We start from the raw sequence: 25,039 nt of genomic DNA, 5'->3' as shown, positions 1-25,039 counted from the left end.
GTTATCTGTCAAAAGATATAAAAAGGAAGCAGTAAGTAGATTGGCTATGATGGCATTGGCACACATTGTTTACATTTGTGACTTCACTTGCACAGGTCAGTGCTGTACCCATGATGAGCAGTAGAGCATAGCCCCTGAGCTGGCAAGTGAATTGGGCTGCTGATATTTCAGACTGTAGTGCAGTTTCCCTGTTCTAGCATGTCTGCAGTGTTGGTGGTAGCAGTTGTTGTATGGTGACCCATCAGATAAATGTTCCTGATTGAGAAAGTCTTTTATTCATAACAGTTACAGTGATGGCATCAGGGAAGTATCATTTGCATCCATGATGTAGGTGACAATAGCTGCTAAAGTGTGCTGGCATTAGCAGTTGTCTGCAAGGAGGGTGGCCCAGGGTGGCACACAGTACGATGGTAACCCATCATGCTGTAATCAGCAAATCAGCACAGCAGCAGAGTGCTGATGCAAGGCAGTAATGGCTACAGGTGACAGGGAGTAGGAAGCCACCTTGGTTCTCACTTGCTTTTTTGACACGCCAGAGAATACAATGGAGTAGGTGGGGTTAAACTGCAGCCACTGGGATGACTGATGACAATGGCATGTGCCTGTTCTGAACAGTGAACAGCAATTACATGTGTCCACAGAGGGCAGTGATGCAAGGGAGCTTGATCACCAGCCTCAAAACCATGGCCCACCAGGGAGGTGGCTGTTGGCAGATGGTAGTCAACCAGTAAACTGCATACAGGCTCAGCTCAAACAGAGGCCTGCAGCTCTTGACAGCAAAGTCTGACAGCAATGGCTGGTTGCTTCATCTTTGATTGCAAGCAAATTTCTTTTCATAGCTAGTGGCCAGCATAAACTGTGTAACTGGGCCTTCTGTGTGCAGATTAATGCTACTGAGACTGATGGACTAAATTAGGATTTGTGTGTGTGTGTGGGGGGGGGGGGGGGGGGGGTATGTATGTAGATGAGCTGGGCTGGATAGCGTTTCTCAAACGGCAGCAGTCCTGACCTGTAAGTCACAACAGGTTGCTATTGTCAGACTTAATCATTGGGAAACTGACTTCATTTGCCATGGTTTTCCTATTTTGTTAGCTCCTCCAGAAGCTCTACTGGAGTAGGGAGGCATCATAACTTCAACTTCTGGACTTCTGTAGATAATGGCTGGCATCTTCTCCATTTTCAGTGTACTGAATACATGTTCTTGAGTGCTGAATATGCACTCTTGTGCCATATCACCTAATTATTGAGCTGATGTACGCTTCCCTCCTCATGACGTCATTCTGCTGAATGAACACAGCAGTTGTTTGCTACACCAGGCAAAGCCATGGTAGAGCACTACCTTCCACTTTGAGATTCAGTCTCTCCAGTTGTGATATGTTAACATTTATAAAGAAAATCTTAATAGATGTTTCATATATGTCCAATATTCTCCACTCCTCTCTTCTCAGGTTCAGTGTGAACCACTTTGTTCATTTGCTGTTTACTAATTTAAGTACTGTTTCCAAATATTAACACAGTTTATTGGTAGTCATAATAAAAGCTAAAGCAATCAGGTGGTTTCCCACTTAAAGTAGATACTTGTAACACACAGTAGTCACAACCATGGTGATACCAGACACCAGGACATTGTGTCATGTTTTTTATGAATAACTGATCATGGTATTGCCACACATGCTGGAGCACCTGCTCTGCAGTAATGCATGATTTCTGTGTAGCTGTAAGCTTAACCAGTGAAAGGAAGTCAGGTTTTAAGCGTTGCTTATGTAAGTTTAAGTCTGGATTGGTAGTAGTTTCAGTAGTTTTTTTTTCAGCTAATACAACAATGGCTGTACCATATCCATTATAGTGGTTCCATTGATATTAGCTGTAAGGCAGTTCCTGCTATGCCACAAGTTGTACCATTTACCAGTAGCACACTACCTCATAATTTTAGCCTCATCCTCCCTTTCTGTCATCCTCGCTCATAGCAGTTTATAACAACTATTTTGGTTGTAAATATGGATTAGATATAATACATTCCAGCCCTTTGAAAGTAAGGATACAGTGCCATGATATCCCTTTGGCATCCTAAGGCATCTTTTATCCCTAAAAATAACCCCCCCCCCCCCCCCATGGGCCTCACGGTCCTTCTGTGAGTACGTGCATGGCGAGCATGGGGCCCCGAGCTATTGCAGCCTTCCTTCTTTCCAGGGCTGCATTTCCTTGCCCTTTCCTTCCTTTCCTCTCCTTGCTCCTTCCCCTTCCCCCTCTCCTCTCCCTCTCTTGGTGTCCTTTTTTAAGTTGGCCCTGTTGTCCTCCTGGTTCTGTTGGCTTTGCAATTTGGTTTTGTTGCGTAATCACCTCATCCTTTTGGCGTTTCCTGGTTCCCCTCTGGGGTTTGACCTCCATTACTAGACTTCTGTTCCATAGTGTGAGCAATTTGGGGAAGAGTGCCTTACCTAGTGTCTCCGACGTGTGCCCTCCTAGTTCATTCCACCTTTTCTTTCACATCGTTGTCTGATGCTAGGATGCATAGCCTGCTCGGTAGGCAGCCTGTGTGGTGGGGTCGCTATGTACCCTTTTGGTTGAGCCCCCTGAACACACAGGGATCACACTTCTGATACCTGAGCTGTGACCTTCTCGTGTAAGCCTAGGAGTTGTTGCTTGTTGCCCTGGAGCATCAGAACTCCTGGCAATGGCCACCGTGCCAGACAGCCCTTGTTGTGGCTGGGTGGCGCCCATGGGGAGAGCCCCTGATTGGAGTGGGTGGTATCAGGGCGGACGCTATGCAAATGAAACGCATACAGGTCCAGAACTCTGGCCGTTCTTCTGCGGCCATCTCTCTGCGTGGAACTGATTCTTTTAGTGCTGCTTCTCCTGCTCCTTCGGCCTTCCTATCCATGGCTACCCCCTGGGAGGAGGGTCAGGCTCATCAGGTAGGAGCAAAACCTTTCCCTCATTATCTAGTTTGCACCAGGACTGATGGGGATACTGTCACCGATACCAAACCTTTCTTTTTTGTGGAACACATTGAAGACACGTTTGACGAAGTGGACTCTCTGAGAAAGATGCAGTCATGTTCGTTGTTGATCAAGACTGCTTCAGCTGCCCAGTCTGTGGCCCTTCGTGCCTGTACCCATCTTGGCACAATTCCTGTGTCCATTACCCCCCAACAGTCTCTAAACATGGTTCAAGGTGTGATTTTTCACAGGGACCTCATCCTTCAAACTGATGAGAAACTACGGGACAATCTCAGCTGGCAGGGTGTTCACTTTGTTCGGCGTGTTCAGAAGGGTCCGAAGGACAATTGCATTGATACTGGTGTCTTTATCCTGGCCTTCAAAGGGGATAAGCTCCCTGAAAAAGTAAAGATCATTATTTATCAATGTGATGTGAAGCCATACATTCCACCACCTATGAGATGTTTTAGGTGCTTGCGTTTTGGGCACACGTCTTCCCGCTGTTCGCAGGCCCCTCTCTGTGTTGACTGTGGACGTCCACTCCCTGAGAGGAGTTCCTGTGTTCCCCCTCCTGTGTGTGTTAATTGTCATGCCAATCATTCTCCATGTTCAACAGATTGCCCAGTTCATGAGAAGATACAAGAGTAGAAGTCCCTTGACCATTTAACCTACACCGAGGCTCGTAAGAAGTATGCACGTCTTCACCCTGTGTCCATGACGTCTAGCTATGCTTTAGTTAAATCTTCAGCCCTTCCTCCGCCTCCCTTACCCCAGTCCTGAACCCCTCTCCTCCCCCTCCCCTGCGGCTCCTACACCTTCTCCTCTGGGCGCTGCTCCCCCTCACCAGCCGATACGTGTCCCATTTCTTCGGCGTCTGCCGGTCAAGGGAGCCCCTCCTGGGATGCCCCTTACCGGCACCTTCCAGGTCAAAGGTCTGCTGCCACAAGATGACCACGAGAACCATGGTCTGTGGGCCCCCAGGTCACCTGATCTCTTTCTGTTCCCGATCTTGCTGCAGCTGGCTCCTTTATGCCACACAGCCCTCCATGATCTAAAACAGAAAAGAAGAAGAGACATAAGTTCCGGGACAAGGAGCCTCTGGTGTCACCAGAGGTCCCATCCCAACCTTTGCATCCTGATTCTGATCTTTTGTTCGTGGGTGTCGCCCCTCCTTGTTGGTGACAAGTGGTGACCCGGTGGCATGACTGGCTTTAGCCCGTTCAACCCCCATTTGAATCATCATTCTGCGGTTAGCCAGTGGAATTGTAATGGATACCACCATCACCTTCCAGAATTTAAATCCCTTGTTTCGTCTTACTCTACAGCTTTTGTGCTTCTACAGGAATCTCAATTTACTGATGATCACTCACTGACCATCTGTGGGTTCCATGTTTTCTGTTGAAATCGGGTCGGGTCCCTGCGGGCCTCTGGTGGTGTTTGTACGTTGGTCCGTACGGACGTTGTGGATTCCTCTTCAAACTACATTGGAAGCGGTTGCTGTTAGGGTTCACCTGGACTCTGAGGTCACGGTTTGCAATCATTAGCTCCCTCCTGACAGGACTCTTACGCCTGCTGCCTTAACTGCCCTTCTTCAGCAACTTCCTCCTCCCTTCCTCTTTCTCGGGGTTGCTCATCATCCCTTGTGGGACAGTGCATTTCCATCTAGATAGGGTCTTCTCATAGACCAGTATCTTGCAGACCATCTATCTTTCTATCTATCTTTCTATCTATCTATCTATCTAGGTTGGTCTTTCCAATGTGCCGATTGGCCTCTATATACTGCACAGGTCGTTTTTTCTCCATGTTTGTCAGGTTGTATTGATGACGTCCTATGTGACGTGTCTGACGCAATTGTTCGCGCTGCTAGCCTTGCTGTACTGCGCTCAAGTGGACCATCATGCCGCTGGCAAGTCCCATGGTGGAGTACGGCCATTGCCATTGACATTCGTGATCACTGTCAAGCAAGTCCTGTGGTGGAGTATGGCAATTGCAATTGCCATCCGTGATTGCAGTCATGCTTTGCAACACCTTAAGAGGCACCCATCTGTTGCCAATCTTATTACCTTTAAATGCCTTCGTGCTAAAGCCCCTTTACTTAATCAAATAGAGCAAATGGATGTGTTGGGAAAGCTTTGTTCCTTCCCTCAGTTCTACTGTCCCTATGTCATGGGTATGGGCTACACTTCACTCTCTCCAAGGTTGCTGTCCATCCTCCCAGGCCTTCACGTCCTGGATGGCCTTTGCATAGACCCGTTGATTCTCGCGGAACATCTTGTGACCAATTTTGCAACAGAATCAGCAGCAGCCTCCTATCTGGCTGCTTTCCTTCACCAGAAACAGCGGGCCGAAGCTTCCACATTATGTTTTACCCCTTGTCAGTCAGAATCGTACAACAAACCATTTACTGAATGGGAACTTCTTTCCACACTTTCTTCTTCTCATTATATGGCCTCTGGCCCAGACTCCATTCATAACCAACTGCTTCAACATCTCAGCGCTCCTCAATGGCAACATCTTTTCTGGGTGTTTAAGGGGCTCCGGAACGCCCTATACTTGCAATGTTAAAATAACGCTTATAAATTACATATTTCCTCACAAAGTATTTGAGGTAGGAAGTTGAAATTTTTACAGATTATTTATTGGAATATGGGCTACAACTTAACACAGGGATTTTACAAAATTTTAGTTCAGTTATTAAAGATGATTTTTTTCAATTGTAATGAAAATTCACAACATTTTTTTGCAATTTTTTATTTATATATTCAAAAATATACAGTTTTTGGGAAAAAGGCTGTGTTAAATTATGCAGAAGATACTGTGTAACATTTACTGAAAGTTTGAAACAAATATGTTTGGAAGATCCTTAGAAAACATGTAATTAGTATGAGAAAATAAAAGTTTTGGGAATCAAGCGACAAAGATTGGATTAACTTTTTAGTGCATTCCAGGTCCATAGCATGGATTCTCTTCATCCTCTGCAAACTCCTCCTCCAGCTTCCTCTTGTTCCTCCTCCTGTTTACTCTTGCTTGTATTTCTAGACTCTTTACAGCCCTGTCTGCAGCCCGAAGGTGTTCCTTGTCTAAAGCAAGCATCACTCATACCATGTTAGAACCTATCTTCATTCCCATATTTCTAAATACCTTGCACCTTACAATGTTGCCATCATTGAAAGTCGCAACAGCATCATACACACCAAAGTGAAGTGTTTCTATTGCAACAAATACAGTCTTGGGGATTCTCGACCATATAACACTATTTACACTTTCATTGGGGTTTTGAGTTTTTCCGTGAATACACTTTTTCAACAGTTCAGGTGCTGCTAAGTCTCTGAAAATAGGTTTTATCACCTCCATTATTGCATGAGGCAGACTATGCTTATGAGTGTACACTTCACCAGTTAGCAATCCTTTGTTATATTTACACCAACTGTCTTCTTCTTTGGGACACAAGCTATGTCGGGGATTTTCATCGGTTGAAGAAGTATGAAAAAAAGAGCCCAAACAGCCTTCTTCATTTCGTCAACACTTTGTGTATTTTGCCTAATAGCCATTCCATAATAGTTCTATATTTTGTCAATTACACTGTCAGTTAACCTTTCCTTCCCATCCAAACCTTTACCATCACTGAGTTTTTGTTTTTATTACGAAGCTTTCAGTCGCCAAAGTCTTGTTCCCATTCACTTCCGTACATGTCCAATACACTCAAATTTCTGCACTACAACATCATCATCATAGGGCTTCAGTCCTTGAACATGTTTGAAACTTTTAGAATCACCGTCACCAAGGTAATTGACATATCGCACTTTATCACACGCCTCAGAATGCTGGAATATACTGGCAACACCAGCCACTTTCATTCCTCCACTACTGCCACTATAGTTAGCTTTGCAATTATTTTCATGTGTACCTTTATATTTTTGTGGACATCTACAATACTTTGATATTACTGCTACATCTAAAACTTTCCCTGTATACATACTGGTGGCAGATACTACACCATGAAGAGATGTGTGTCCCCGTTTATGCCAGGTACCATCGAACGCTGCAGTCAAATCTCTGTTACCATTATTTTCCATTACTGCCTCTTCCACAGCGTTCTTCATAGATTCTATACAGACATCTTCTACTTTAGACCCTATTAATTTATTATAGGTCGTAAACTTGGTTGGGGGATTTGGAAGATTCATGATGCCACAGAAAATTGCACCTGCAGTAGCACCCTTACCAACTGAACGCAAGGAATAAACAAATCTAATGTTGTGTTTGTAGATTTTGCTACCATTTTCTTCAGTTGCAGTTACTGCAACACTGTTCCAAAAGGTGGTCATATATGAACACTTATCACATTTCAGTTGTATTTCACTAGCAAGTCCTACGTGCTTTATTATAGAGAGTTCCAGACCAGCTTCACTACAATGAGTACATCTTATACAGTTAGAAAAAATTCCTTTGAGAACCAACATATCAAATATTTCATTCACATCCGATTCGCCCATAAAACATTCATAGTTTTCACTCATAGAACCAAGCTTCTTCTGTGAAGTATTTTCTTTCCCACTTTGACTGCTATGGGCAGGTGTACTTGAGAGGTTAGGTTCACTCACTTGGTTATCGTCTTTATTGTTTACAGTAATAACACATACCTTTGGCTTTCCAACATTTCTCCATTTCTTAAAAGCCTTCAGAGGATTTCTAATAACTTTACTTTTACTCATTATTATACTTCAACAAAACAGAGACTCAAGAAACAGAATTAATTACAAATATCTTCGAGATAACGACAGATTAAATAAACATGAAACAATCGACAATCACACCAGCGATATATATTGAGCCATCACAGGTTAGCCACAACACATACTTTATCTCACATCACTAAAATGTACCTGATGAACACGGACGTTAATAATAACACCATTTGACAGCAGTTTAACAGCGCCACAGTGGGTCATGCCCATGTAGAACACATTTCAAAAAAAATTTAAAAATAGTTGTAGTCTTCGGAATTGAATAAATTATATATCTATTAAAAGGTAATAATCTACAGATTCAGAAAACGCAAAAAAGTAAAAATTGAACTTTTCATGATTTTGAGACTTTCCGGAGCCCCTTAACTGTATTTGGCTCCAGGGTGACTTCCCTTCTCAGTGGAGATATAGCATCATGGTTCCTGTCCTTAAGACTGGTAAGAACCCCCCTTTGTCAAAAGCTACTGGCCAATTAGCCTGACAAATGTTGTTTGCAAGTTACTTGAATGGATGGTAGCCCGTCGGCTCACTTGGATCCTCGAATCTCGGGGTCTATTGTCCCCTTACCAGTGTGGTTTCCAAGAGGGGCGGTCTCTGATTGATCATTTACTTCACTTGGAATCCACAGTTTCGCAGGCTTTTTCCCAGCACCCCATTTGGTTGCAGTATTTTTCAACTTTCGCAAGGCCTATGACACTGCTTTGCGCGATCACATTTTACTTACACGTCATCAGTGGGGTCTTCCAGGCCCACTCTCGATTTTTATCTGCCAGTTTCTGTTCCATCAGTCATTCAGGGTTTGGGTTGGTACCGTTTTTTATTCTCCACAGACGCAGGAGAATGGCATCCCACAGGGTTCCGTATTGAGTGTAGAACTTTTCCTCATTGCTATTGATGGCCTTGTGGCCTCTGTCAGTTCTTTGGTCACCCCCTGCTCTGTATGTGGATGATTTCTGCATTTGGGTTAGTTCCTCTTCGATGGCCTCTGCAGAGCGGCAGCTCCAGGGAGCTATACGGCGTGCCTCTGCATGGACCCCCTCACATGGGTTTCAATTCTCTCCTTTAAAACCATGGGTGGTCCACTTCTGTCGCCGTACTACAATCTACCCTGATCTGGAGCTCTATCATGATGCACAACAATTGCCTGTGGTCCCACAGTTTCATTTCCTGGGTCTTCTTTTCGACAGCAAGCTCACTTGGCTGCCCCATATCAGACTCCTGAAGGTAGGATGTTTCCGTGAACTCAATGTCCTTCGCTTCCTTGACCACTCCTCTTGGGGTGCGGACTGCTTCATCCTTCTCCGCCTTTATCAGGCTTTAGTGCTGTCTCACTTTGACTATGGTTGTCAAGTTTATGGTTCGGCTGCTCCTTCCACACTGTACCTCCTGGATCCGGTCCACCATTGTGGTATCAGTTTGGCCACTGGTGCCATCCATATTAGCCCTGTTGATAAACTCCTGGTGGAAGTTGGGATCCCCCCCCCCCCCTCCCCCTTTCCGTTCGGCGGTCCCAGCTTTTGGTTTCTTATGCAATCACTGTCCATTCCTCTCTCACTCATCCTTCCTATTCTATCTTGTTCCCAGACCGTGGACATCACCCACCTGCTGCTTCGAGGTCCGAAAGACTCCATTCCCCCGATGGTGTTCTGTTGTTTTTTATGGGAGTTTCAGGATGCTGTTGTTTTTTACACTGATGGCTCTAAATCTGCTGATCATGTGGGATATGCCTTCACATTCTCTGTTGACATGGAAAATCATCTACTCCCACTTACATGTGGGGTGTTTACTGCAGAATTGATGGCAGTTTCCCAGGCCCTTACCTTTATTAAACAGTCCCAACGCAACCATGTTTTGTTATGTACGGACTTAATGAGTGGCCTTCTGGCTATTGACCAGTGTTTTTCCTGTCATACCTTGGTCTCAGCATTTTGGTGGAATGCCGCCTTCTTTTGGCTCTGCGTACTAAGTACAGACTTCCCCAAACTTTACCTTTAATGTTGGCTGATAGGTCCCAGATGGTCGAACTGGTTCTCAGTTTCCTCCGTGAAAGTGGATTTTATTCTCAGTTTTAAGGTTTTTAACCTCACTCTGGTGTTGGGGCAGGCCCAAGATCCTCTTTTCTTTCCCTTTTACTCTGTTTTTATCTCTTTTTAGAATTAGTTAGTCTCCTTTTCCAGTACACACGTCTACATTCTAGTGGTTGATGCAGTAGAGGCAAGACCACCTGCTATTTAAAAGCATTCAGAGGTGGGATATTTCCTGCTTCTAGCATAGCCTTGGAGTTGCTCTCTTGCTGAATTCCCTCATTTTGTTTTTACCATTGATGGCACGACTGCACTTTTTTCATTTTTTAGCCTTTTCCTTTCATCGTTCTGATTTTTCTGAGATGTCAGACTTTCTGAATGGACCACATTTGAAACAAGGGACTGATGACCTTGCTGTTTAGTCCCTTCAACCCCAACCAACCAACCAACCAACCAACTGACCAACCTAAAAATAACTCTCACACACCTTTGTGACAGTCTGGAGCATCTGAGTTAGGCATATTGTAACCCATCCTCTCTGCCATTGACAAATCTCATCCACTAACATTAACACATAGCATCCCCTTTGTTTGGAGATCAGCATCACCTCGTGTGTCCTTAGTTGTGTGTATTTCTCCAGAGCTTTCCACTATTTAGAACAAACAAACATAATTTTGGATACACCCTCAAACTGAATACACAACCCATAACTCACTACATAAACAGTACAAATAACAATAAAAAGTGCACAAAAAATACTACAGTTTGGAATGGTTCCCATAATCCAAGCATACTCTTCTTGACATGAAACCACAAGAAATGAACACCCTATCCCAAGAAAAATTCATGCACAAGTAAAATAATATTGCAAGTAACCAAAATTTCTTGCAAAGACTGCACTCATGCCCATTTTTGGTGGCAACACCACCTGGGGAAATGGAATCTGCATCACCCTACATCCCCCTCATAAGAACACTGCCCATGGTCCATTGTTATACACCAGACATGATATAACTCATTCTGTTTTGCTGATATACATGTGTTCCACTCCTGTATTGCACTTCATACCAAGCCTATTACTAGAAAACAGATCAAAGTGAAAACACTAACAGAAAAATAAGAGAACTATACAAACACAACAGAATCTACCATGAAGTTTATCATGTACTCCATATCTGCTATACAATAAATTATACAAAAAATATTCATAAAATATACATACAAACCACTTATGTGCGTGACCTGAGTGCATATGGTATCTTGTGTGCAGCCTGCATGCGAGTTTGATTCTTTACTCCCCTTTACTCTTGCCATCTATCTTCTTTCCAAGTAGTGGTGCTGGCAATTGTAGTAGTATCTGAAGCACCTTTAAAAGATTAACTGTGCTCCACCTGAGCAATGGTTTGTGTGTCAGAAACTGCAATGGAATGTTTACTAGTGATGTCATTTCCACAGCTTGATATGGCACATAATATTGCGTAATAAATTTCTTCAGTTTACTCTTTGGTTATAGGGGCCAGTTAACATTACCCTTCACTTGGCTCTGTACTCTGGCAGTTTAACTTTATACTGTCCCATTTTCTCTTGCCAATCGAATGCCTTGTTGCTTGGCTTTTGCATTTGCTTTCTTATATCTTTTAATGCTTTGCGATAATTCCATATGTTTCCCATTTTTTCCCTATCTTAGGTTTAATACCTCAAAAGGTTATGGCATCTTTCTTCCATGTGTCACCTTATATGGTTACAACCCAACACTAATGTGCGCCTTTCAATTATACACAGCCATTACACAGGGTAAGTAAACATCCTATTCATTATGGTGACTGTTGAAGTAATAGCTCAGCACCTTATCTATGGTTTGGTGAATGTGTTCAGTCCTCTCTTTAGACTGCAGGTGCAAGGACTGGTTCTTTGTTTCCAGATGTGTGATGGATGTAATGGCTGTTTCATTATCTCTGACATAATGATGTTGCCCTGTTCAGTGATTATCATGTTGGGGATGCCAAACTTCAGTAACCAGTTATTCACAATTGCTTGTGCTACTGTAATTGCTAGCTGATTTGTAATCTTTGCAAGGTAACACAAAAAGTGGTCTATGATAGTCAAAAAGGAGTGGTTTCCCATCATTTTTGGCTCAATGGACCCAAAACTGTTCATTCCAACCATCTAAAATGGCCTGGGTGATCCTGGTAATCATTGAATTGTGTAATCTTACCCTCCCTTGCATCACCAGTTGATTTTCACTCTTGTAAATAATTGACCGGTTTCATAAGCTTTGAGAGAAGTAAGATTTACGAATAAACTTTTTTACATATCTTCTTTCCTTATTGTTGGCTCTAGTTTGTCACATCTACGGGTTGATTCTTGAAGCTTAAATTTTTTTCACTCTGTAGGTTTCAAATTACATGCTAACTATTAAGTAAGTCTGCTGTGTAATTTCTATTTTTGTGCTTTTTTGATATCACACTGTCTTTACAATTTCCACTTCCATAAAGCCTAGAATTGCATTGTTATTGCCAAAATTAAAATCTCAATAAATTCCATCGGATCCATACCCACTACTACTTCATTCTGCAGTACTAAAAATATTCAAGAGATTTTACAAAACAAAAAGAGTTTACAAACTTTCTTGACAAAAGAGGGATCTTCACCAAGCTATATCATTTTATAGATGAGACCAGAAATAAATATTGTCAGATTGTGCAATTAACAATAGGAATTTTAAGTATGCCAGATATTTTGTAATTTAAAATATTTCTAAAAGAAAAGTAATTGTAACTGTACATAGAGTGTCAATACATATAGATTGTGATAAAGTAATAAAATAATTTCTCCTTGTGCATTTTAGTCTGAAATATAATACATCATATACAAAAGCATATGAAATTCTTTCAGTTAAATAGCTGAGACAATATTAACCTGTTCAAAAGGTAGAAAATATTTTTGGTATCTATAACTTCTGTTGAATAAAGGTAATGTTAGAGGATGGGGTCCCTTTACAGTATCCCCTTCACAAAATTTTGAAACTGTTTGTTTACAGTATTTTGTGACAGACTATAAAGTTTGACACTCGGTGTACAAAATGATGCCAAAAAGTTGAATACTGATGTATAGAAGTATCTGGTACATAACATATTACAGAAAACAGAAAAATATCTGCTATACAAGTCATAATCTATACATATGTCAGGGCAGGGCATTCAGCTTTTCAGATCTGTGGAGCATACTGTTAAAAGACAAATAATACAAAGTCAAAACATTACAACACTACACTATGGAAATAAGTACAGAGACTATAATTACAAATTGTAAGTACACATCCATAAAATCACACCTTCAAAGCCTTAAAAAGAGACGAGAAAAAATTCAGAGCCTAAGTGTACGATGAGTGACCCGACTCTAAAATTACGGCGATGGGTACAGACCAGAGGAATATACTCAATTATGAGTAGGAATATAGTACAAAATCAATCAGCTACATAAACCAGAGTATTTGAGGATATGTTGATTCATGAAAGGAGGGAGAGTCATAAATAGCTTTAAATGATGACATAATAAAGTAGCTTGAGGACAAAAATCAGTGTATGGAAGTAGCCATGTATACATCTTGTTATATTGACTATGCTAGCAAATAGTGTGGAAGACATACAAACTAACCTACATACATAAAGGTCTAGAAGACTCCTTTACAACTGATAAAACATATATATACATACTGATTCAAAGTTACATAATGTATTGGGAATTTAATCCCCCTACTTAAAAAAAAAACTTACATTTATGTGAAATAACACTGTCTTTGGTAGTCTTGGTTAACAATTTACAAATCTCCGTCACAACACTGATTAAGTTGGCAGGTGCTTGAGTACATTACCCAGCACCTACGATTTCTTGTAAGTTGACTGGTCCAGCCAGGTACAGCCATACAGCAGTGTGGGAGTGAATCTACCCACAGCTTTCAGTTTCCTCCTTAGAGTTCTCAAACTTTCAGTCTAGCATTCAACCAAATCCTGAAACATTGTTTTATGTACTAATTATGCTGTTCAATACCTTCTTTACATCACACGGAGTATGCTCTCCCTATTAAGTTTCCAAAAGCAGTTACTTATGTGAGATGAGATTTAAAAATGGTTCACATATGAAACTTTGATAAACGGAGTTAACTGCAATGGAAAGAATAAACCAACAAGGTGATACACACAGATATACTAACATACTATTCATATTTTTTACAGTACAAATTATGTATATTATCCCATTTCAAAATTGCAAAAATATCTACTCATGTAGTCTCATAGCATATATGTATCATATTCTAAAGCACAAATCTATTACAAAACATCATTATATAGTGCATCATAAATTTGAACAGCCTATAGATAAGACAAAACTCTAGGAATGACATTATCTTACATACTACATTCTTGATAAACACATCACAATTATGTAGTCCTATGAATCTGCAAACGTAGTGTGTATTTTCTTCCAGATAATTAAGCAACCATGGTCATAGGTCTTGTCCTCTATACTAAAAGTTAACAGTACTTTAACATTTTACATACTTGCTTTACTTACCACTAGTTCCTCTTATCTTTACACGTGCAATGGACATTTCCACAAAATTCTTATTATGCTGGATCTTGTCTCTAAACTGTTCAGATATACCACCAATTGGTACCTGTCTCAAACAAACAGTTCCCTTCCCACTGATCAATCTTAATGTTAATGTATGGACATCCAAAATCTGAATCATCATCTCTGATAATAGACACTTCATATAAAATATCACTTTCAATTTTGTCAAATGCTACATCCACACTGTTTTTACAGGGTTTAATCAACTTTACTGATATCATATAATCACTTTGGTTACTCATTTTGTCAGGTATAGATTAAAGACAAGGAATGGATTCCATAGTGCAACTGACCTCACTTATTACAGAAGGAACACAAAAAATATATTACTGTCAAAATTACACTTCCTGCTCAGATCTTCTTTGACTTTATTCCACCAATTTGGATATAAATTTTGACTAACTACAGCTAACTTATTCCAGAATGCGCATTTTTCTATGTTACCATTAGTCTCGTCCAAAACAAACTTAAAAATATTTTGACCTTTTTCTCTTGGCTTACAGATAACTCATTACTCTGTGTGACATTAATGAAAAACTGCTTTGACTGGACTGGTATTCCAAGACTCTAACTTACATCAACACATACATCACCTTACCTTTATTCACAAATAACTCTGAAACTTCATTATTCTTAAACTCCACAACTACACGATAATCATCATAATCATAATCCCTGATGATGATTATGATTGATGATTATGATTGATGAGCATGATTGATGAGTATGATTGATGAGTGTGATTGATGAGTGTGATTGATGAGTACGATTGATGAGTATGATTGTTGATTATGATTGATGATCATACATTCATTCTGAATAAGCTACCAGTCTCAGACATACCAACTTCAGTCATTTCACAGCTCTCATTCGCATCTATATAAAAAATACTATCTAGTTCAGATCCAGTGGAGTCATCACCTGACTGGTATACATCAATAACACTGTTTTCTGACCAAAAGAAGAAATCCTTAGTACATACTGCATCAAAACTCTCATTAGTGTCACATTCTGGTTTGTAATTGGTACTGACAACACTATAATTAAATATAGTATCTCAAAACTTTTTATCAAAACATAAGTGAGAAAATAAAAGTGTAAATTGAAGGTCCCATGCTTTTTGTGTTTCCACGCCCCAAAACTATGGACCTTCATTGAGGCGGATTGCTGTTTCCCGAGTAGTTACATCTACAATTGTTTCTTCTATTAAATTGCCCTAGGTTATCCCCATTATTCCTATCCTGCTGATGTTAAAAATTTCTGTCTCTATTAACATTTTGATCCTGATAGAAGCTACCATTATCTCTGTTTCTGTAGTTATTACCGTTGTAATCTCTCTCATTTCGATTATTATGGTACATGCTTCTTTCTACTGCCCTATCCAGCCTGTCAACATATTGTAAAAATTGTTCAAGGCAATCATCAGGCCTGTGCACTAAATCCCACTGCAACCTTTTTGGTAATCTCCTTTCGAGTGCATCAGTCATTGCCATTTCATCAAATGGTTTATCAAGGTGCATAAATTTCTGAAGTTGATTCTTACAAAACTCTTTCAGGGTATTGCCCATTTCCTATAATTAGGACTATTCAAAAGTTCACTTTTAATTCTCCCCCGTTCAGCTTCAAACTATAATTTATTTAAAAAACTTTTTTTGAAACTTTGAGATGTTTCCCACTGACTTAAATTTAGATTTACCCAAGACAGAGCTTCGCCTTCAAGACATCTTTTAACAAATTTAATTTTGTGACTGTCACAAATGCCTGACACACAACTCTCTTTACAGTGGTGCAGAAGATCTACTGGATGTGAATTGTCTTACAGAAAAAATTTTGATTGGAATGTTGCACCATGCAACTCTATTGTTTGAATGCAGATTTTTGTAAATACAGTTTTTCTGAACTGCTGAAATTTTTTGATCTAAAATATTTACATTAGTTTGCATACTGTTTTCAACATTTAAAATTCTTTGATTTAAACTACTAAAGTTCTGTTCCATTTTTTCTGCTATGACCTTCTGTTCAACTCTGATGTCATTAACATTCTTCATCTGTCTTGCAGACTCGGCAACTAACTCATTTTCCAAAACAATAAATTTATTTTCTAAGACATCAACTTTTTTGTTCACACTTCTTAATCCCTCGGACAACCTACTTTTTAGCTCTGAAACGTGATTACTAAGTTTGTCTGTTTGGTATTGTACCTTATCCATTTTACTATTGTTTTCAGCTTCTAGGTCATTTAATTGTCCTTGTAGTGAAGAAAATTTTCTATCATTGTCCGTGCTTATTTCAGTTGACTCCTCATTAATGCACTAAATTTACTGTTATTATCTGTCTTCATTTCCTCTAGCTTTGCCCAAATTAACTGCAAAATATCAGTTTTTATTGTTTCTTTGCTGACTACATTTTCACTCGGCTCATCCATGTCCTGACTGGGTCCCACAGCTTTCACTTCTACGTCACACCTGCCCTCATCTCTATTCATTTTGTTAACAATCACACAAGTACACAAACAAATTAATTTCACAAATACTTTGTACTTAGCTTTCCTTTTTGATGTCCCTCATTGTAGTTGTAAAGTCCTCTTTCAATTGATCTGGTGCATCATTATGGGAAATATCTCATCACTGTTGTTATAACTTGGCTGTGCAGCTCTCGGTCTTCTTTCTCTGAGTGATGGGAAATTCAATATAAACTGCAAATGGCACAAATCACTGTCCCTTCTCTAACAGACAAAACTTCATTATCAGTCAATTGATCACGCCACCAATTGTAAAATTACCCTCCCTCACATCAACAGTTGATTTTCACTCTTCTAAATAATTGACTTGTTTCATAAGCTTTGAGAGGAGTAAGATTGACAAATAAACTTTTTTACTTACCTTCTTTTCTCATCATTGGCTCCAGTTTTTCACATCTAGGGGTTGATTCTTGAGGCTTCAATTTTTTGACTTAGTAGGTTTTCAGATGACATGATAACTGTTAAGTAAGTCTGTTGTGTAATTTCTGTTTTTGTACTTTTTTTATTGTATCACATTTCTCTATATCACACTGTCTTTAGAATTTACACTTCCATAAAACCAAAAATTTTATTTTTATTGCCAAAATTAAAAACATGTCCAATTCCATCAGAGTTGTGCCCACTATTACTTCATTCTGTGGTACTAACAACAGTCCAAAGAGTTTACAAAACAGGGTTTACAAACTTTCTTGACAAAAGAAGAATTTTCACAAAGCTATATAATTATTTTATAAATGAGACCAGAAATAAATTTAATAAATATTATCAGATTGTGCAATTAATAATAGGAATTTTAAGTGAGCCAGATATTTCGTGATTTTATTTCGTGATTTCAAATATTTCCAAAAGAAAATAAAATTTTAAGTGTAAATATACAGGTAATACATATCAATTGTAATGAAATAATGTCTTTTTATACATTTTAGAGTGAAGTATAATACATCATTCACAAAATCATATGAAATTCTTTTAGTTAAACCGATGAGATAATATTAACCTGTTTATAAGGTAGGAAGTTTTTTTGCTATCGATAACTTCTGTTGAATAAAGGTAATGTTAGAGGAGGATGTCCCTTTACCAGTGGTACTTGCTGATGAAGCACACTATGCACCTAGCACACAATTTATCACATACTTGTCAACATCCTGTATTCACACTCTTCACCAATATTGTTGAGCAACCTTACAATCTATTGTTCTTTGACCTCTGTGCCCAATTAGAATGTGGGTGTGAACTTCCTTCAATACTTCTTCCCATAATGCAGCAGACATCATGATGCATGGCTCAAGCTTCAGTGCCCTACCTAGCATTCCATTGTGCATGGCAGATTGTGGCTATGTTTTGAATAGCTTGAAGTCAGCATCAGCAGTTAACAGCTTCTATCATTCTGTATGGTTACAGCCAAGTGTCCATATGACACCAAACTTTCTGCTTAATCCGTCTGCATTTTATGTGCTTTCTGCCTGGCTTATAAATCTCCTCCAGTCAAATTTGTTTAATTTCAATTCCCACCAAGTCCACCTGCTTGGAGCCTCCTTCAAGCTTAATAGCCAATTTGACACTGTGTGATCATTTAAGACTCTCAATTTCCTGGCATAAATATAGCGCCTGAAGTACATGATACCACACATCAAACTCAACATTTCCTTTTCCACACTCAAGTAATTTTGCAGCTTCATTTTACTGTTTTGATGCGTAGGCTGCAAGGTGCTCTTTCCCATTCACATCTTTGCTTATAGTACAGCCTCCTGGCTAGCTATTTGCATCACAGGACAGAACAAATTCCTTCTCATAATTCAGAAATATTAACACTACGTTGTCTGGTGATACAACAGTAGTGTCGTGCACAAAATAGCGGTCAATGGCCGGCGACATCACAGTGGTGTCGTCTGCATAGTGTCGCTCAGTGGTCGGTGACACCACAGTGGTGTCTTTAGCATAGGATGATGCTGTGGCCAGCGCCAGCACTTCAGTATCTTTTGCATTCTGTTGGTGTTTTGTTTAGGTAACAATAAGTTACACACATCAATAAGTTTTTTGTTTTTATAAGTACTTGCACCCTTTCATCATGGCAGATGAAAGAGAAAATAGGATTATTTACAATGAAGGTGCAGACGTCTTGACTGACATTTTGAATGACTTGGCTGATTAGGAAGAAGACACAGAATATCAAAAAAATTAAAGTGAAGCAGAATCGTAGGAAGATAGTAAAATACGTCCAAGAAGAATTCAGTGAAGGCTACGGTTTCCAACTGATTCGGCTGAATCAGATGAAGAAGACAGTGCACAGGGGTCAGACTTTGATTTACCAAAGACCAATAATAAATTTTAAGGATCCTCGGGTCCAAACATATTTCCCAAAAATACACAGAGCATCGAGGATATCGTAGAATTAGATGTCGGGAACGATCTATTTGAATATATGAGCAACGAATCCAACAAGTACTATAGTCAAAATTGCAAGAGAAGGAAACTGGATTTAAAAAATGCCAAATTTGTCAACGTTATGGGACCCAAGCATAGAAATTGGTTTGGGCTGCTATACTTATGAGAATTATAAATACAGCAAGGATTGATGATTATTGGTCAACAAATCCATTGATAGACACACTGATATTTTGCAAAACGATGTCCTGCAACCGATTCAGACAAATATTATCATTTTTACATTTTTCCAACAGCAACAGTAAACTGGATAATGCCGACCAGCTAGTCAAAGTGCAATTCGTAATAGATTATTTTTCCAAAAAGTTTGAAGAAATGTTTAATCCAAGTCAGAACATCTCAACTGATGAAGGAATGACACCATTGGGTGGACAGTTAAATTTTAAAGTTTATAATCCATCAAAAATTATGAAATACAGCATACTCATTCGGATGCTGTGTGATTTGAGTACAGGATACATTTCTTCATTCGAGATATATTCCGGTGCTGGACAGCCTTTAGCAAAAACAGTGATGGAACTATTGCACCTTCTGAGGGAAAGTGGCACCACTTCTTCATGGCTGATTATTATAACAGTGTAGAACTTGCAAAGGAGTTACTTGAAAAGAAAATTTGAGTTTGTGGAATGACATGGCAAAATAGAGGATTTCTGGAAAATTAAAGCTCACAAAAGTCAATGTTTTAGAAGCTTGTCATCTATGGAAAGGTGACAAGTGGCCAGTGACAAGCCAAGTAATCTGAATTAGTGCTGCCGGCGCCAAGTGTATAAATTTGTACGAGATGTGAGGACGGCAAAGTGCTAACATGAGGCTAGTTGTTAGTGCTCCTTTTATCTTTTTTGAATATGAAATTGGGAAGATCTTAGCTGTAAGTCGGTTAGTTTTAGTGATGTACAAATCAGTGAAGTTGGCCATACATAAATATAACATTTCTGAACCTCATTCCATGTTGATTAAGTATGATGTGGAGTCATTTAAAATATTATGGAGGATTTATATTAATGCATGGTTTTGCAGTGATATGTACCACTAAAACTCTCTTGAACTTCCAGCTGCAGCAAGTGGTTTAAAACTCACAAGCTTTCAGTCAAGTACTCCTTGTCAACTGTCAAGTAGTGACTGTCTTTTGGTTGCCGCTAACATCCTTTACTGCTGCACTGCCTTACATGACGTCACTGGTGCTCACTCCAGCACCATATAGGGTAATGTTTGCATTGCGCCCCTGCTGCACCTGCTTCAGCTTTCTGATGGCTGTGTTACAATCCTTGCTCAATGGTAGGCTACCACCTTTGCTGAGGGTGTTTTCACAAACTTTTATCTATCACTTCTTTAATTATGCTATCCCAGAAGCAACTAGTCCATGTAATAAATGATGTCTCTTTGAATGCAGTATAATGTGAATATTCTAGAGCATGCTCTACTATCACTGATTTCTTATGACATGACAGGGGAAAGCATCTCTCTTGTTCTGTCTGACAGAAAACTGTCAATGCTCTCACAGTATTTTATATACTCCTGGCATTCTGAGGCCTACATCACTTTTACAGGTCTCGTGAGTTGTCAAATTTTTGTTGGAGGCCTGTAGACTGAATCTGTTTCATACCCCTTTAAGAAGTGGCTAATATTTCTGATTAATGAACCACAGAACGGAAAAAAACATAAGCTTCATTGAGTTTTATTCAGGGTCCTTCTGCTCCTGTGTTTTCAGGAAGGTGGTTTGTGAAATCTGGTAACAAGTGTATCTGTTTTCCTTGAATACTTTCTGTATGTGGCTCAGTTCCTTCAGCAGGTTTTCAGCATCTGAGACACCTTCCATACAATGCACTAAGATCCTCAGAACAGAATATTTTTGTGACAGATAGTGATAGCTGTTAATGTGCAGGTATCTGCAGTCTGCAGTATGTGTGGGTGGGTTTCCAGTAAACACTGTGGCTGACACACAAATTGCTTTATGGCAGATGAGGACATCAAGGAAGTGCAAGGCACTACCAGTCTCTACCTCCATTGTGAATTTGATGGTGTCATGGATATTGTTGATGTGATCCAAGAATTCCCCAAGATTTTTACATTCATGAGACCAGATGATGAATGTATTCTCAATGTAATGATAAAAGCAACTAGGCTTTGCAGGAGCCACATCCAGTGAAAAGCATTTTTCTGATTAAAATATTCTATATTCTCCATCATACAAAATCAGATGGACGGCCTCACATTGAAAAGTCCATTAGCTCTAGTTATACCCAACTTGTTTATGGAGAACATCATGCTGGACATGCCTCCTGCAAAGTCTGATTGCTTTTATCAGCCATTTCCTAAAGAGGCATGAAATAGTTTCGGTCATCAGGGCTCCAACAAAAGTTTCACAACTCATCAGTCCTTTGAAAGATGGTATAGGTGTTTGAATGCCAGTAGTACATAAAATATTGTGTGGGTGTGGATATTTTTATGTTGGACAGACTGTGCATATTAATGAACAGTGCTGAGTAGAACACAAGATACTTTCACTTTTGTTACCCTGAGTGATCAAGGGTAGCAGAGCATGCTCTGAAAAACAGACATCACATTTCATTCAAAAAGACATCAGTTATTACACAGATGTGTTGTTTCTAGGATATCATAATTAAAAAAGCAATAGAGATAAAAATTTGTAACAACACTCTCAATGAAGTTGATGGCCTATAGTTAAGCAAGCCTTGGGACCCTACCATCAGAAAATTGAAGTGGGTGCTGTGGGTGTGCAATGAAAGTATTACACTATATGGCAGTGGAGCAAACACCAGTGACATCAAAGAAGGAAGCACTGCTGTATAAGTATGATGGCAGAAACCAAAAGATAGTCACCACTTGACAATGGCAGAGGAGTACTTGGCCCAAGGGCTTGATGATTTTACACCATTTGATGTTATTGTGAGGTCAAGGTAATTTTATCATAATGGTTAATTGTTTATCAGATCACTGTTGATGTTAACCTACAGCACTATCACAATTACAGTAAGCTGTGATCAGCAAGCCCGACCTCATGCACTTGCATGGCAGGTCTTAATTTTTTGGGAGATAAAGTTGCCTATTTTTCCCAGGTTTCAAACACATGTTTTTTATTTTTCCTAAATCAGTTATGGTGAATGATGAGATATTACTATTGAGGAGGACATGGTTGATTTGTCATTACCAGAAGGATGTTGAGCTAATCTTCCTCAATACTTTATTAAATTGTACGCAGCTCATGTCACCCACATAAAACAAATGTCAGTTTCTAATCTGCAATTATCCTATATCAGTATCACAGAACCAGTATTGATTAAGAAGTGAAACTTTTTGCTCTCCACTCAGTCCTCTTGTTACAAGCTCATAACAGTTATCTACACTGCCTGTAGTTAATAGCTGTGATGTATGGGAACATTTCCTATTGTCAAGATTCAATTCAGTAATGACTTTCAATATAGTAGTAAGAAAGATTTGTTAGGAGGGATATTCTTAATGTAAACATATATTTAGAGGACTATACCATGACATGAAAGAATCCAGTTAGAGAACTATACCATGATAAATCAGAAAACTTAGACAGGCTGCAAATGACACTTTCTTAAAAGGGTACTTTTCTAACTGTTGCTAATTAACTTTGTCTAATTATCAGAAATTGTTATTCACTTAGCAAATAAGATGGATAAATGGTACAAACTTGGATCCTCTTTGCAACTATTATTGAGAAATATTTCAAACAGTTGATTATACACTTTTTAGCGAGCTTCTGTGCAACGTATTTCTATCAGTGGAAGCAAAAGTTTCACCATGGCATACTCCTATTTTTATGAGAATGTTTTATAGCTGTGTTATCATAAGACTTCTGTATCAAATGAGCAGCAGCAGGAGGCCACTTTTGTAATCATAATGGGGATGTGCCAGTTTCTACCCTTTGTATAGGTTTTTTTTCTGTGGTTGTGCAGTACGACATAAGTGAAATGATTGGATGTAGATGTAGATATGAAGTGGAATGAATACCTCAGAATGGCAGTAGGGAAGGTGAATGGTAGACTTCATTTTAGTTGAAGAATTTTGGCAAAGTGTAGCTCATCCATAAAGGAGATGGTGTATAGAATGCTAGTGCTATTCATTCATTCAAGTATTTGGCATCCCCATCAGGTTGGATTAAAGGAAGACATGAAGCAGTTCAGAGTGGGCAGCTGGATTTGTTACCAATAGATTCAATCTGCAATTTGTCCCATGGGTAGATGCTTGATAAGAAATAGTAAGATACAGCTAAACAAGAACAAGGGTCTATTACAACCACAGTAGAGAGATTTAATAACAAAGGAAAACTCTTCTCAATAAAATACAATATAACTTCTCTGACACTAACAGGCACACACCTGGAGCACTCAGTGAATAAACATTGTGGGGCATGAAGACCATGCCACAGATAGTCCCTAATGACAGAGGTCGAGTGCTCAACATAGCTGGTTGACAGGTATGTCTCAGGATATCACTGGAAAGTTATAAGTGCTGCTGTGGTGGCTTCTGATCAGGCCCTGACTGATTAGCTGCTTAGAGGTGTGTGTGTGAATTGGCCCAGAACCCTGGTGTGGTGAACCGTCAAATCGTATTGGCTTGCACTGTCCTGTATAGATGGGACATGGAGGAATTCATGCCAATCCAGTTCTGCACACAACCCAGTTGAGGAAATAGGTCCCTGACGTGGAGGACCTCTGGTGGTGCTCGTCCTGCTGTCTGTCATCCTTTATGTGATCAGTTCAGTGCAGTGAGGCAATACCTTGTACCTATGCAAGCCCATGATGGTTCAGTGTCTGAGGGGTTGCTGATCCCTTTAGGTGAATGAGGGGTACATGGCACCATCAGCACACAAGTGTTATGAAGATGCTTTATGAACTTAAATGAGAATCCCTTGAGGAAAGATAATGCTCTTTCTGCAAGGCGTTATTCCTGAAATTTAGAGAACCAACATTTGAGGCTGACTACATAATGAATCCACTGCTACCAACATGCATTTCACATAAGGATCATGAAGATAAGATGTAAGAAATTAGGGCCTGTATGGAGGCTTTTAGATATTCATTTCTTCATTGCTCCATTTGCAAGTCAAATAGGAGAGGAAGTGATTAATAGTGGCACAAAGTACCCTCTGCTGTGCTCTATATGGTGGTCTGCAGTGTATGTATGTTGATTTGTTATTAGTAGTCAACCTGCTTAGCTGAGTGGCAATGTGTTTGCCTGCCATGCAGTGGGCCCAGGTTCGATTTCCGGCCTTGTTGTGTCACCACCACCACCACCACCACTACCACCACCACCACTGACATGCAAGCCACCCAACGTTGCGTCACCTGAAATAAGACTTGCAACCCGGGGCTGAACTTTCCTGGATGGGGCCTCCCAGGCAACGAGGCTACAATGTCATAATTTTTGTTTTTTAAAAAGTGCTCATTCATAGTTAGCATTAGAGTATTTTAAACATGTTTATTATGGCATTTAGACATGGTGGTGAAACTGAAATAAAACTTGGATGTAGATTTTAGTCCATAACATAAAACAACTATTTCTTTAGGCAACATTTGATGTTGCAGGCTACACACGACACTGTTAAACATTTGGTATGTGCAGTGGCTGTAGGTGTTTATTATTGTTATGATGAAACTGATTATAAAATAAACAGAGCTGCAAAAGACCCAACTATTAATATGAACAACCCCATTCACCAGTAGTGTTAAAAATTAT

The 25,039-nt window shown here is 39.6% G+C and overlaps 1 protein-coding gene across 1 annotated transcript in view; it reads left to right on the top strand.

Annotated features, from left to right (window-relative positions):
• The window catches only part of LOC126471259 (unconventional myosin-Va-like), a 131,350-nt gene that overhangs the window by 32,374 nt on the left and 73,937 nt on the right, over positions 1-25,039 (top strand). The window lies entirely within an intron of this gene.

Source organism: Schistocerca serialis, chromosome 3 (assembly GCF_023864345.2).
Source record: "Schistocerca serialis cubense isolate TAMUIC-IGC-003099 chromosome 3, iqSchSeri2.2, whole genome shotgun sequence".
Taxonomy (NCBI): domain Eukaryota; kingdom Metazoa; phylum Arthropoda; class Insecta; order Orthoptera; family Acrididae; genus Schistocerca; species Schistocerca serialis.
The sequence above is the reverse complement of the archived record's forward strand: the minus strand, read 5'-3'. Positions and strand labels throughout refer to the sequence as shown.